Here is a 14734-nt window from a genome sequence, read left to right as displayed (position 1 = left end):
TTTAATGTAACTGACGGATAATTGCTCTCACACTTGGTTAAGCATTTAGCAAATGTTTTGTGAATTACCTGTGGCTTCAACACCTTATGTATGGGAAAAAATTTAATAGTTCCAAACCAGAAAGATGATGAATGTAATTTAATGAATGTTAAATGTAGCCTGCAAATATGAAGGACATTTATTGAGTGCACTAGTGTAGCCCAAGTGGAAATTATGTCAACAAGAATGTTCCACATGGTAGTGCTTCATTTATTGTGAACCACAAATTCCTTTACAGAATAAAATTATACAACTGAAGGTGAACAGCAGGATATTCATAAATTCTACAGAAACAAGTGTGCCAGCCTGGCCTATGCTGGATACAGAGGCCTTGATTCAAGCTATAGGGAGCTGATACACTTTAGGGTAAGTTCCTCAATCTACAAAAAAGATGTCCTCAACATGGTTGAGTGAACTATAGTAGACAAAGTACTGGCAATAGTCATAGCTAAAATATGTGATATTAGTGAAACCAAATTAGTGGAAAATTTTGCTTGAAGAAGTTCCGTGCTGGACTATGAGGAAACTACCAAAGACTAGGAAGAAGATCACTCTGTTATGACATCTGAACTAGCACAATACCAAAAAGAAGTTACCTAAATCTGTTTGGAGTGGACGAAGTGATGTATCAAATGGAAAACAAGCTGGTCATACAGATATTGTGTGAAAAGCTGGGCACAACTGTGATAACAGCAGACATTTGCAAGAGTAATTCGGTGGTACAAAAAGTATCAAGTACTAAAAAACCGTGGCCATAACTTCAATGTTTGTGTCATATCTAAAAATGGTGCACAACTCATGCCACAAGAAATGTTTAGCAGTGACATGGTTAACAATATGAGAAGTTTTCACATACAAATGCCTAAAGATATTGAGCAATGTCTTATACCTTCTTAGTCTTCATAATGTATGGACCCAGCATGACCGAATAATGAACACTACAGCAGGCAGAAAGATAGCTTCTGTTATCAGGGAACAGACTGACATAAAAAAAATACACAACATCAACTGTATACTTAACAATGAAACCAGTATAATATTCTCTGCTCCCTAAAAAACTATTATGCATTTCTATTAACTCTATAACTATGTTTGTTCTTCTAAATCCATCTAAGGTCTTTGTTATATTCCTCTTTACTGCCATTCTTACTTAATTTTAGTTGCTTCTACTCCTCCTATAACTACTTGCCTTGTGATTATATGTATATTTAGAGCAGTAGCACTATGTTTATTAATCTTTTCCTTAATTGCATTACTGATGCATCTTCTTGGTTATCTCTGCTTTTAATTTCTAACTGTAAACATCACAAGTGCTGCATAATCATTATTTCAAACATATTGTAGTTTTGTATGCTGATCTTACAATTATTGAATTATTTTCTTTTGTTGACAGCCTTGGTCCAGCAGCCCATTTCCCTTTTTCTCTTTGTTCTGATCTGTATACTCTAGTGCCAATTACATTAATTTTTTTCTATGTCATCACTCTCGCTCTCTCAAAGCAGAATGTTTAATTCTTTCACACACATCACTACCTTAGCCATATATCCTCATACCAAATGTTGATTCTTTATTTCAAACTCTCTGTAATCAACCATAACTCAGGGATCTCCTGTTTCTTAGTCATATATAAGATTCACCTTGACAGTAAAGATTTTCAGTCATACCTCAGCTATGGTTTTTCTAAGTAATATGGGTCATTATCCTCCACTACAGGTATGTGTGCTCATATCAAAGTATTTGCTGCAAGTAGGGAGAAAAGATGTTTTGCAAGTGTTACTTCCATCCGTGTAGTTCAGAAAAGCTAGTGATTGGGAGGAAGGACCCAGGTGGCATAGACTGTGAATCAGAGAGTGATATGAAGCATGCAGTGCACACAGAATGTTCTGGCACAGGGTGGTTGACACCGAACCTGGCCACAGTTTTTCAGTGGCCATTCATTCAGGTGGACAGCTGACTGATGGTCATAAACACATAAAATGTTGTACAGATATTAAAGCAGAGTTGATATATAACATACCCACTTTCGCATGTGGTTCTGTCTCTAATAGGATAGGATAAGCCTGTGCCAGGACACTCTTCAGTCTGTATGGGACTCTTCTCTGTCTACCTCTTTGTAGGATACCTAAAGGAAATCTTCTTAGCTACGTAGCCAACAAGTCACATTTTATGTCAGCATGAAAAACTAACCAACTGTCCACTCAAACAAGTCAGCAGGTAACTTTGACCAATAGCACAGCTGACCACCAAATAATGGAATATGCTGCTGGGTACAAATTGCTTGAGCCCAATGGCTGGTTCATGACCATGCAATTTGGATACTATGTCCTTACACCTGCTTTTCTGAACTATACATGAAAAGCTGTCCTTCCAACACATTATTCATTCTCATACTACTCCTGGACTCAATCTCCTCTAGACCCTCCCCACATGCATCTCCATCCTGCCCCAAGACCCTAACATCACTTATCCTATACCTATACCCCTTTCTCCACAAGTTCCCCTACCTCTGTTTATCACTCTCCCGCAACCCACTTCTCTCAGACAATACCATCACTTGTTGCAGAAACTCACTGTGGCGCTGGTGCCTGTGTCACATTTCTATTCCTTGTACCTGATTGCTGCCTCTCCCTATCCTGTGCACCTGTCCTGCCTCCCTCTAAGCCATGATCCACCTTTCCCCAACGCCCCCTCCCACTTTCCACCCCCTTTCTCCCCTCACTGGTTCCATTCAAAACAATCCTTCGCCCCAGTCAATTGCGTACTCAAGTAGAACAATATAGCCTTACAGGCACACTTCTACACTTTTGTCTGCTGTGTGTGTGTGTGTGTGTGTGTGTGTGTGTGTACCTTGGCTCGAAGTAGGATTCATCTGAAAAGTAGCAAGTCTTCAGTTTTATGTATGAGACTGTCGACAACTCAACAGCTTTACTATTTAGTGAGCTGATAACTTTACTTCTAAGTTATTTACATTCATACCGGAATGTCCATTACCAAACCAACAGTGATAACTTTCACATAGCACACCGACATAGCTTGAAAATTGCTTGAGAAACAGATAGCAGTTTCTATTGGAATAAAAAGTTTCCCTGCAACAATTTCTCTCGGGAAAGCCACAAGAGCCAGTGCTGGGTGGTCCTGAAGTAAATATCATTTCTATGCTGATGAAATCCAAATTTAGTTACATAACATTTCTGTAGATAACAGTATAGATGATTTATGTCTTCTGTGTTCAGATGGTCACAAAACCTGGGATTTAGAGGGAATAAAAAGAAGTTCTAAGTAATTGTAGTGACCCACCAGAAACTGAATAGTCTGAAATTTCCCTAACAAGTGTCCCTTTTTTTTCTTGGTGTTAATGCAATATTGTATCAGAATGTGGTGGACAAGTTGGTGACACTTTGAATGAGCACCTCTGCTGGGTAGAAAATACTACTACCATGTCCCCAGAAGTTCCTAACCATACTTAGACAAGATGCAAACATTAAACTTGAGCAATTACTAATACTATCAAACCCACTCTATTGCGATTTAAATCCATCTTGACAAAAGAAGTGAAAACCTAGATTATTATAGACATCTAGGTAAGCTTGTGTGGGTCACTTTTATAGCAACTGTCTCTCTGAGCATGTCAGTGTTTCATGCACCCATTTAAGATGGTTGTGGCTAGACGGATAATTTAATTGCAATATGCTATGGCTAAATCTTTGGTTACACCACTACCTAGCAACACAGTTCAGTAACTTGTCATTGCATCATAAATACAATACAAGGTCTCATTTGTCTAGTATGCAACTAGTGTCCATTCATAAAACAGAAACATTTGCAAACTCTTTCCCCATTCCTGTTGTCTACCTGCAGAACAAGTCACCTATGCAAAATTCTATGTCCTGTAGTTTTTATAAAAGGCTGAAGAACTTCATTTCATGAATATCATAGTTGTTCTTTAATATGTAACACATATGACCATTTATCTTTCTCAAACAGTAGTGTAAATGCTTGTATGTACTCCCAGCTTTGGTTTTTTCTCATATGTATATAATTCACTCCACTTTCTTTCCCATTCTCTTCATTACTTGTGTACTAACATGTTGCTGCCCCTGTCTCTTTCCCATCCATTTCTCACACCTAATTCTGGTGGTGCACACATTTTAAACCTATCTGCCTATAATTTATCTTTTACTACACTTTTTTCTAAGTGAATGTAAACTGGTTCATATTTTGCCTGTAGATATTACTATTCCCTCTATTAATGTCATAACTATTTTAAAGTATTGAATTTCATATTAGATGTAAGAACTCCTACAATGTGACTGTCATCATGAACAACTGCAAAATATGAAGAATAAGTGATTGGATGTAAGAGAGGACCTAATAGCTCTGATCTTGCCTCGATTAATGAATCAATAGATTAAAAATATAAAAAAAATATCAAATCTAATAATTGGGTTTATTAAATATCTCAGTTAAAGAATTCACCACCACTAGAAGGTACAGTTGCCACTGAACAAAGCAACTAAATTACATATGAGAGAAGACAGCATCATCTTTGACAGCTAATCATCCAACAAACTGTGAAGTCAAGAATAAAATTATATGTCTTTCACTTCTGCTGACATTGAGTACACCATGTCCACACCCTGATCAAATGCAGCATCTTGAAATATCTCTCACACACTCTCAGTTTGGTACACAATTTCTGAACTATGGGGACTGTAACAGAATGGAGTCTTTGCCACATATATGTTAATTCAGTACATTATACATGAATCATGTTGCTCAATTTCCTGGACTAACTATGAGTAATTATTAAGCAAAGGAATAAATCATATAAAAGTGAAAGTTCTGAAAATGAAAAATGGCAGCTAATGTTTGCATTTCATTGTACATCCACTATTACAGGTTTTGTTCTGTCTTACAGTCTTAATTATTCTTCATGATATGCACATCTTTTAAAAATTCAATTTTTAATTTTCATATAGTTAGCAAGCAGTGATTTATATGGAAAACACAAGTAGCACTCAGTTCCAATAATATTTGTAACAGAACAGGATTACACTCTTGTCTGTGACTGAATAAGGATATCATGAAGCTAAGTTGATGGCACACAAAATTAAAACTACAGACAAATCTCTTGTTTCCAAAAATTTTGTAAATTTTATTGATTAAAATTAAGATGGGAAGTGTAAAGAATTTGCAATGAAACGTGGTGGCCAATATGAAGGAAGCAGATGTTAGCAGTCTGAAATTGTTGTCAATTTCAAAGCCTATCTCAACTACATTCTTTTGCCATTTCTCTTTTCTGATTCCTTGTACAACATCACATGTTGTCTTGCTGTATCTATGCATGTGGTTCAAAGGCAGAGTAGAAAAGTGATCCAGTTTGGGTTTGAGCCCATAACCTTTTGGTTTTGAGCAACGAATATTGCTGCTGGACCATCACACCAGATGCAAATGAGATCCAACTTGCTGCATTCTTGAGAAGCTGCAGTTCTCTCAAGTTACTGTGACTTTGTTTGGTAGCAATGGTTTCTTGTTTGCAAATTAATTTTAATTCATCTTAATTCAGACATTCCTATGAAATATTTGTAAATTATACACAAAATAATCCTCATTATTAGTCAAAACTGCATCAAAATCTCTACAGCTGATCCTGAGATTGCCCTGTATGTACAGAGGAATGCACACAAGTGACTTCAGTGTGTAGATAGAGAGATGAATGACATTAGAACAGAATTGTAGAGTACTAAAGGTATGCTCAGGATGCCATCAATTATGTGTTATGTCAAACATCTTGGTAATTTCATAAGAAGCTCAATTTGAGCCTCTTAATACCACAGATTAATTTTCTCAGTGGCTTTAGAGTATATTACAACATCTACATCTACACCTAAATACTCTGCAAATCACATGTAAGCACCTGGCAGGGGGTTTATCAAACCATCTTTATCACATATGTTGTTGCTATTTCACTTATGATGTTATCAAAATGGTTCTGAATGTACTTCATCTGAGGAAGGAAATTCATTTCTCTACAGACAGTCTTAGAAAATTTCCATTCATTTGGTGTATGTGACTTCCTTAACCATTTACGACTTTAGCAGATTGTAGATTTACAGCATGGCACAATTACAATTACTTTGGCTTGGCACTTAAATGTAATTTACAGAGTATCCATGTAGATGTAGATGTAGATAAGTGGCAAATCCAGGATGAAATGTAGCAATATTATGAAAAGGAAAGTTGCTACTCACCTTATAGTGGAGATGCTAAGTCACAGATAGGCACAACAAAAAGACTGTCACAAATAAAGCTTTTGATCATTAAGGCCTTCATCAACAATAGACTTAGACACACTCACCCACACAGACACATGCATGCAACACAACTCACACACATGACAGCAGTCTCAGGCAGTCTTGAGTGTGGTTTCAGTTGCCTGAGACTGCAGTTGAGTGTGTGAGTTGTGCTTTTGTGTGTGTGTGTGTGTGTGTGTGTGTGTGTGTGTGAGGGTGTCTACGTCTATTGTTGACAAAGGTCTTGATGGCTGAAAGCTTTATTTGTGACAGTCCTTTTGTTGTGTCTACCTGCGGCTCAGCATCACCACTAAACGGTGAGTAGCAACTTTCCTTTTCATAATACTGTTAAAAAACACTTAGTGGTAGTGAGATATAGGATGTGGCATGGTGTTTGGTGAAACATAGTATTTCACATGCTTGAAAGAGGGCAGAGGCAAGCTAGTGCCCATCAATGTGGATAATTTTGGTGCTGAAGAAATTAAGTTGTCAGAGAGAATGTTATTTGCAAGATTGGAGATTCCAGATGAGAAAGATTGCCACACTTGGGCTGTTGGCTATAATGAGGCGCACAGGATGTCACAAGAACTACATGAGAAATTGAAGCATTGTAAGGGGACAGATATGACCTGCTGGAGGACCTGTTGCTAGAATTACAGCATTTGCTTTTTCTCCAAGGGCCATTGCCTGTTACACCAGTAACACAACACAGGATTCTGCTGGCAAACAAATCAGCTATGTATTGGAGCTCATACAGAATTCCATGATAGCTGCAACCCATTTTTGAGGAATTTATAAATCAACAGATGGCTGATGGAATTATAGAGGAGAGTATTAGTCCCTGTGGGGCAGGAGCTGTGATTATACTGGAGAAGTCTATGGATGGCTCAAAACATATCGGTTTTGCTGCGATAATCATCATTGGAATAGTAAGGCGAAGGCAGATTACTATCAAGTTCCAAACATTACAGAGATAATAGATAACCTAGGGCATGGCAGTACATCTTGACAATGGACCCAAGGAGTGGATTCAGTCAGTTAGAAATTGCTTTGGAAGAATGACTGAAACAGTGTTTCAGCACCTCAGGGACACTATCAACAAATAAAGATGCCCTTTGGGTCGAAGAATGCATGGGCAGTATTTCTATGGTTGATGGATGGAGTACTAAAGGGACTGAAACTGCATCAGTGTTTCACATATCTTGATGATATATTTATCTTTTCAAGGGATATGCAAGAGCATAGACAACATCTGAGGGAAGTGTCTGAGAGGTCACAAGTAGCCCACTTGATATTTGGCACAGAAAAATGTCACTTTACACTGGAAGAGGTTAACCATCTCACCCATATCAATAGTAGGGACAGTGTGAGGACTGATCAAAGCTTAATACAGGCAGTGGAACAATTTCCAGGCAACCAAAGAATTATAATCTTTCCTCGGTCTCACAAATTATTGTAGAAAGTTTGTGAAGGAGTTTGCAGATATTGCCAGGCTATTGACACAGTTGCTAAATAAGGGGATTAAGTTTGTATGTTGTAAGAGTGGTAGGAAGCATTTGTCAAGTTGGTGTTGGTGTTTCAAAACTTTCAGAAGGATTTCGTATTACCATGTGAGTCATCAAATCATGCTCTGGGGTGTGTTTTGAGCCAGGAGATTGATGGGCAAGAACATCCTGTTGCCTATGCATCAAAATAGCTGAATGTGATCAAGAGGGATTTTTCTACAACAGACAGAGAAATGGTTAACTTGATGTAAGGAGTAACATACTTCCTATGTTATCTGTACAGAAGCGAGTTCAAGGTAGTGATGGACCATACTACTATGAAGTAGTTACTAGGTTCGAAGCACTCAAGCAGTAGACTGATAAGATGGGAATTAAAACTCAGTGAACTTGAGTATGAATTAACCCACAAACCAGGAAAGAAATAAGAAACATGAAAATGCAGGTGTACGAAGCAGAAAAAAGCCTGCAATACGCATGCAAAGGCATGACCTTGGGAGAGGTGAAAGGAGAATTGCCTCAAGAATTAGATCTAGTGGTCGAGCCAAGCAGCCAGAACTTGCTGTTATGCTACTATAGAGCTATGGTAGATGTAACAACAGTTACTGCTCAGTTTCACATATTGATAAAGGTACCAGTAGCGAGCAAGCATCTGCTGTACAAGTGTTATATGGTACACACTTATTTGGTTAAGTTAGGAAAATTTGGGGACTTTATGCAAGTAAGAGAAGAAGGGATGCTACTATTAGCAGAAGAGGGGATCAGCATATGGTGATGACCAAGGGTGAGTTCCAGCAATGCCAAAATATTGTAGTCATGATACGCCTATCTTGAGAAATTGCAACAAGTAGGAGTGCATGAATCATGCAATTCTTCAGGTGTAAAAGACAGGGATGTCGTTGCAAAAAAGATGTGACCAAATCACAACGACATTTGGAAAAGGCCGGTTTACTTTGGAAATCCTTGGTGTACAATGACATAATGATGGTTGCTACTGATATCAACAGGGGAAACTATGGGGGTGAGATATTTGAAATTACAAGGTAGCAGACTTGGACTGTTGATCAACAGGACCATGTGTCACATTATGGGACCCATGTTTCGTTTGCCCACTACTATAATGAGAGTTTCTCTTCCAAATGTGACACTGCCATAGCTGTACTGGCCAGATGAACCTCTAGCAATATTGTCCAAACAAAATACTACCTTCCTTAACAATACATGGGAACCTAGCATGCTCCATTCAGTAAGCCTAATAATAACAGCCCTGGAGGAGCAGATAACTATACAGCAATTGAGACAGCATGTGGAACATTACTGGTATGGTAGATGCCATGTAATCACATTCTTGAGTTTTGCAGTTCCTAGCACCATAGTGACTCTGATTTTGTTCTTTATAACTTTCATGTATCTGAAACAGTGAGCCACATAGAAGGCCAACCCAAGGCTAATAAAAGTTGTTGTAGACTGGATATCATGAGCGAGAGATTAAACACAGAATAATGGAGTCAGAGATGAACACAGCAACTTGCATAGTAGTTAAGAGTAGCCAATTTAGTGTTGAGTACTAGTTTTGTGGATTATGGGTAGAAGTAATTGCAACAGAGAACCAGGCTGGGGTAATTTCTAGACTTTAACAAAATTAGTGATGAGTAGGATGAAAGTGCCATAGAGCATTGCAATTTTTTTGAAAACTGAAGGTCAAAATCCGCAAGTCTGATGATATGAGGGTCACAATAACAGACACACAAGACAACTGTGCTGTGAGGATAGCCAAGCTTAGTGGCAAATGGCAGTGCACAGGGGAAACTGTGTGGCAAGGGTGTAGTGTCAGCTCACCAGAGTGAGTTCTCTTCTTATGGCAACATGACTAGGTGTCATGTTTAGTAAAACAAATGAGCACTGGAGGCATAGAAGTTCGACTGGATTTTAAGTCAGGGATCACTCATCATTGGATGCCAGCAGTACCATCACGACACCAGAATGACACCAGACAGCAAGATGAATGGGCTCTGCCAGCTGCAGCCATGTGTTCAGGACTTTGCCTCAACAGCACGAGGCACCAGCTCACCAGCATTGGCAGGGCGAGCATACTGTCCATACAATAGCCACAGGCAGGGTAAACATAGAGAGGCATGCATAGAGATGAATAAAGTTCATTGTAATTGCTACCAGTGTTTGCCCTAATTCCCATGGTCTGTCATCACCACTCATTCTCTCCCCCCACCCTCTCAAAATCCCGCAGCATGCAGCATCTTTTATCATAAAGTATGGGGTACCTTGAGGGGTGAAAAGCAGCTCAGAAATGGCAGCCCATCATGTATTACTGTTGAACAAGATGCATGTGGCCCAGATGCTAGTAGAGATACATACAGATGGAAGCTTCATAGCTGAGAGTTCCCTAGGAGACTATTAGGTGTTAGACAGGGAAAATGCTAGGGATTTAATTTTAAATAATTATGGTATTATGTTCTTCAACTGGAGAAGGTGTAAGACACAACATTTTATTAAACGTTACAGGAGAACAATCAAACACAGTAGTTGGAAGAGGTAAGAAATGGATAAACTGAAATTCTAATTGCAAGTGAGCCACCAAAAAGTTTTCTTGTGATAGAATATGAGCTCAGACAAAGTGAAAGAAATGTGTGAATCTCACAAGATTGTAAAAGAATGGCACATCTCTGCAGATGTAATATGTAAACTACAAAATGAAAGATAGTATTCTGTGGAAAACTTAGTTAACATAAATATGTTTTTGAAGGCAGCAGCAAAAGAGAACTAATAACTTACTTTGTTGGTTTTTAAAACAATTATAAATAATTATTATTGATATTATTTGAGAATTGAGTTGTCTTGTGACAGCCAGAGCGAGAGCACCAGCAGCAGCGAGTACTGTTTGTATAAAGCGTTTATTTTGCATTTTGTTTATGACCTTCCACTAAGGAAGGGATTCTATTTGTGTTTATCTGCTCTGCATAGAAACTAACAGTTCTTGATCGTTAGGAGAGAAATTTATTTTGTACTTATTTGCTGCGCTTAGCTTTTAAATAGTTTTTCTGGGAAAACCTAGCGTAGTTTTCGCGTCTCGTATTTCAGTGAGTGTTTCTTGATTATCAGAGTAGCTCATCAGAAGATTATCTTGGGAATTTGTCACCGTATAGAGTAGGGTAAACATAGTCATGTGTAGGGACTGTGGTTGTTGTGAGCGGACGCAAGGAGAATTGGCCACTCTTCGGGGGCAGGTGGAGGCTTTGTCTGTTAGGCTCATCGAGCTCGAGGCGCAGGCGTCGGCTCGTAGTGGCGTTGGGGCAACTGTGGTGAGACCTATGCCTACTTCGGTGGCCTTGGAATCACATGGAACCCCTGATGTCGCTGCGTCTTCCGGCAGTGAGCATCTTACCGGTCAGCCATCACTCCAGGGTGAATGGCGGACAGTGGTGGGCTCGCGCGTGCCTGGCCAAAAGGCGAAGGTGGGATCTGGCCGCGTGGCAGCTGCCTTACCCCTTTCCAACAGGTACGGGGTGCTTCCTAGTGGTGATGACATCGTTTCCGAGCCACCACAGGATGCCTCGCCTGTTGGGCCAGTGGCCGATTCTCCGGCAAGGTCCCGACAGTCACAGAGGGCGGGCCTATTAGTTATAGGGAGCTCCAACGTTAGGCGGGTTATGGAGCCCCTCAGGAAAATAGCGGGTAGGTCGGGGAAGAATGCCAGTGTGCACTCGGTGTGCTTGCCGGGGGGTCTCGTCCGTAATGTGGAGGAGGCCCTTCCGGCAGCTATTGAACGCACTGGGTGTGACCGGCTGCAGATAGTAGCACATGTCGGAACGAATGACGCCTGCCGCTTGGGTTCTGAGGCCATCCTTGGTTCCTTCCGGCGGCTGGCTGATTTGGTGAAGACAACCAGCATCGCACGCGGAGTGCAAGCTGAGCTTAATATCTGCAGCATAGTGCCCAGAGTCGATCGCGGTCCTCTGGTTTGGAGCCGTGTGGAGGGTCTAAACCAGAGGCTCAGACGACTCTGCGACTATAATGGTTGCAAATTCATCGACCTCCGTTATTGGGTGGAGAACTGTAGGGCCCCCCTAGACAGGTCAGGCGTGCACTACACACCGGAAGCAGCTACTAGGGTAGCAGAGTACGTGTGGCGTGCACACGGGGGTTTTTTAGGTTAGAGGGACCCCCCCTTGGGCGAAACGATAAAATACCTGACGGCTTACCAGAGAGAACATCAGCATCGTTGATAAAGAACGTCCGTCCTCAGAGACCAAAAACAGGAAAAGTTAACGTAATATTGGTAAACTGCAGGAGTATCCAGGGCAAGGTTCCTGAATTAGTATCGCTTATTGAAGGAAATAGTGCGCATATAGTATTAGGAACGGAAAGTTGGTTAAAACCGGAAGTGAACAGTAACGAAATCCTAGACACAGAATGGAATATATACCGCAAGGATAGGATAAACGCCAATGGTGGAGGAGTATTTATAGCAGTAAAGAATTCAATAATATCCAGTGAAGTTATTAGCGAATGCGAATGTGAAATAATCTGGGTTAAGTTAAGTATCAAAGGTGGGTCAGATATGATAGTCGGATGCTTCTATAGACCACCTGCATCAGCAACCGTAGTAGTTGAGCGCCTCAGAGAGAACCTGCAGAACGTCGTGAAGAAGTTTCGTGATCATACTATTGTAATAGGGGGAGACTTCAATCTACCAGGTATAGAATGGGATAGTCACACAATCAGAACTGGAGCCAGGGACAGAGACTCTTGTGACATTATCCTGACTGCCTTGTCCGAGAATTACTTCGAGCAGATAGTTAGAGAACCAACTCGTGAAGCTAACGTTTTAGACCTCATAGCAACAAATAGACCGGAACTTTTCGACTCCGTGAATGTAGAAGAGGGTATCAGTGATCATAAGTCAGTGGTTGCATCAATGACTACAAGTGTAATAAGAAATGCCAAGAAAGGAAGGAAAATATATTTGCTTAACAAGAGTGATAGGGCACAAATCGCAGAATATCTGAGTGACCACCATAAAACGTTCATTTCTGAGGAAGAGGATGTGGAACAAAAATGGAAAAAATTCAGAAACATCGTCCAGTACGCCTTAGATAAGTTCGTACCGACTAAGGTCCAAAGCGAGGGGAAAGATCCACCGTGGTATAAAAATCATGTACGAAAGGTACTACAGAAACAAAGAAAGCTTCATCATAGGTTTAAGAGTAGTCGAATCATAGCTGATAAGGAAAAGCTGAACGAAGCGAAAAAGAGCGTAAAGAGAGCAATGAGAGAAGCATTCAACGAATTCGAACATAAAACATTGGCAAACAATCTAAACAAGAACCCTAAAAAGTTTTGGTCATATGTAAAATCGGTAAGCGGATCTAAATCCCCTATTCAGTCACTCGTTGACCACGATGGCACCGAAACAGAGGACGACCGAAGAAAGGCAGAAATACTGAATTCAGTGTTCCGAAACTGTTTCACTGCGGAAAATCGTAACACGGTCCCTGACTTCAGCCGTCGCACGGACGCCAAAATGGAAAATATTGAAATAAACGATATCGGAATTGAAAAACAACTGCTATCACTTAGTAGCGTTAAAGCATCCGGACCAGACGAGATACCCGTAAGATTCTACAGTGATTATGCTAAAGAACTTGCCCCCTTTCTATCAGCAATTTATCGTAGATCTCTGGAAGAACGTAAAGTACCTAGCGACTGGAAGAAAGCGCAGGTCGTTCCCATTTTCAAGAAGGGTCATAAATCAGATGCGAATAATTATAGGCCTATTTCGCTTACGTCAATCTGTTGCAGAATAATGGAACATGTTTTATGTTCTCGTATTATGACGTTTTTAGATAATACAAATCTCCTTCATCATAACCAACATGGATTCCGCAAACAGAGATCATGTGAAACTCAGCTCGCCCTATTTGTCCAAGAAATTCACAGTGCCGTAGACACTGGCGAGCAGATTGATGCCGTATTCCTGGACTTCAGGAAGGCATTTGATACGGTTCCGCACTTACGTTTAGTGAAAAAAATATGAGCTTATGGAATATCGGACCAGGTTTGTGATTGGATTCAGGATTTCCTAGAAGAAAGAGCACAACATGTCATTCTTAACGGTTCAAAATCTGCAGATGTAGAGGTAATTTCGGGAGTACCGCAAGGAAGCGTGATAGGACCTTTATTGTTTACAATATACATAAATGACTTAGTTGACAACATCGGTAGCTCCGTGAGGCTATTTGCAGATGACACGGTTGTCTACAAGAAAGTAGCAACATCAGAAGACTCGTACGTACTCCAGGAAGACCTGCAGAGGATTAATGAATGGTGCGACAGCTGGCAGCTTTCCCTAAACGTAGATAAATGTAATATAATGCGCATACATAGGGGCAGAAATCCATTCCAGTACGATTATGCCATAGGTGGTAAATCATTGGAAGCGGTAACGACCGTAAAATACTTAGGAGTTACTATCCGGAGCGATCTGAAGTGGAATGATCACATAAAACAAATAGTGGGAAAAGCAGGCGCCAGGTTGAGATTCATAGGAAGAATTCTAAGAAAATGTGACTCATCGACGAAAGAAGTAGCTTACAAAACGCTTGTTCGTCCGATTCTTGAGTATTGCTCATCAGTATGGGACCCTTACCAGGTTGGATTAATAGAAGAGATAGACATGATCCAGCGAAAAGCAGCGCGATTCGTCATGGGGACATTTAGTCAGCGCGAGAGCGTTACGGAGATGCTGAACAAGCTCCAGTGGCGGACACTTCAAGAAAGGCGTTACGCAATACGGAGAGGTTTATTATCGAAATTACGAGAGAGCACATTCCGGGAAGAGATGGGCAACATATTACTACCGCCCACATATATCTCGCGTAATGA

The 14734-nt window shown here is 40.3% G+C and overlaps 1 protein-coding gene across 1 annotated transcript in view; it reads right to left on the bottom strand.

The window, feature by feature from the left end:
• Positions 1–14734, bottom strand: part of LOC126248390 (calcium-dependent secretion activator-like) — a 1500396-nt gene that overhangs the window by 231953 nt on the left and 1253709 nt on the right. The window lies entirely within an intron of this gene.

Source organism: Schistocerca nitens, chromosome 3 (assembly GCF_023898315.1).
Source record: "Schistocerca nitens isolate TAMUIC-IGC-003100 chromosome 3, iqSchNite1.1, whole genome shotgun sequence".
NCBI lineage: Eukaryota > Metazoa > Arthropoda > Insecta > Orthoptera > Acrididae > Schistocerca > Schistocerca nitens.
This window is presented reverse-complemented; position numbering and strand designations above follow the sequence as displayed.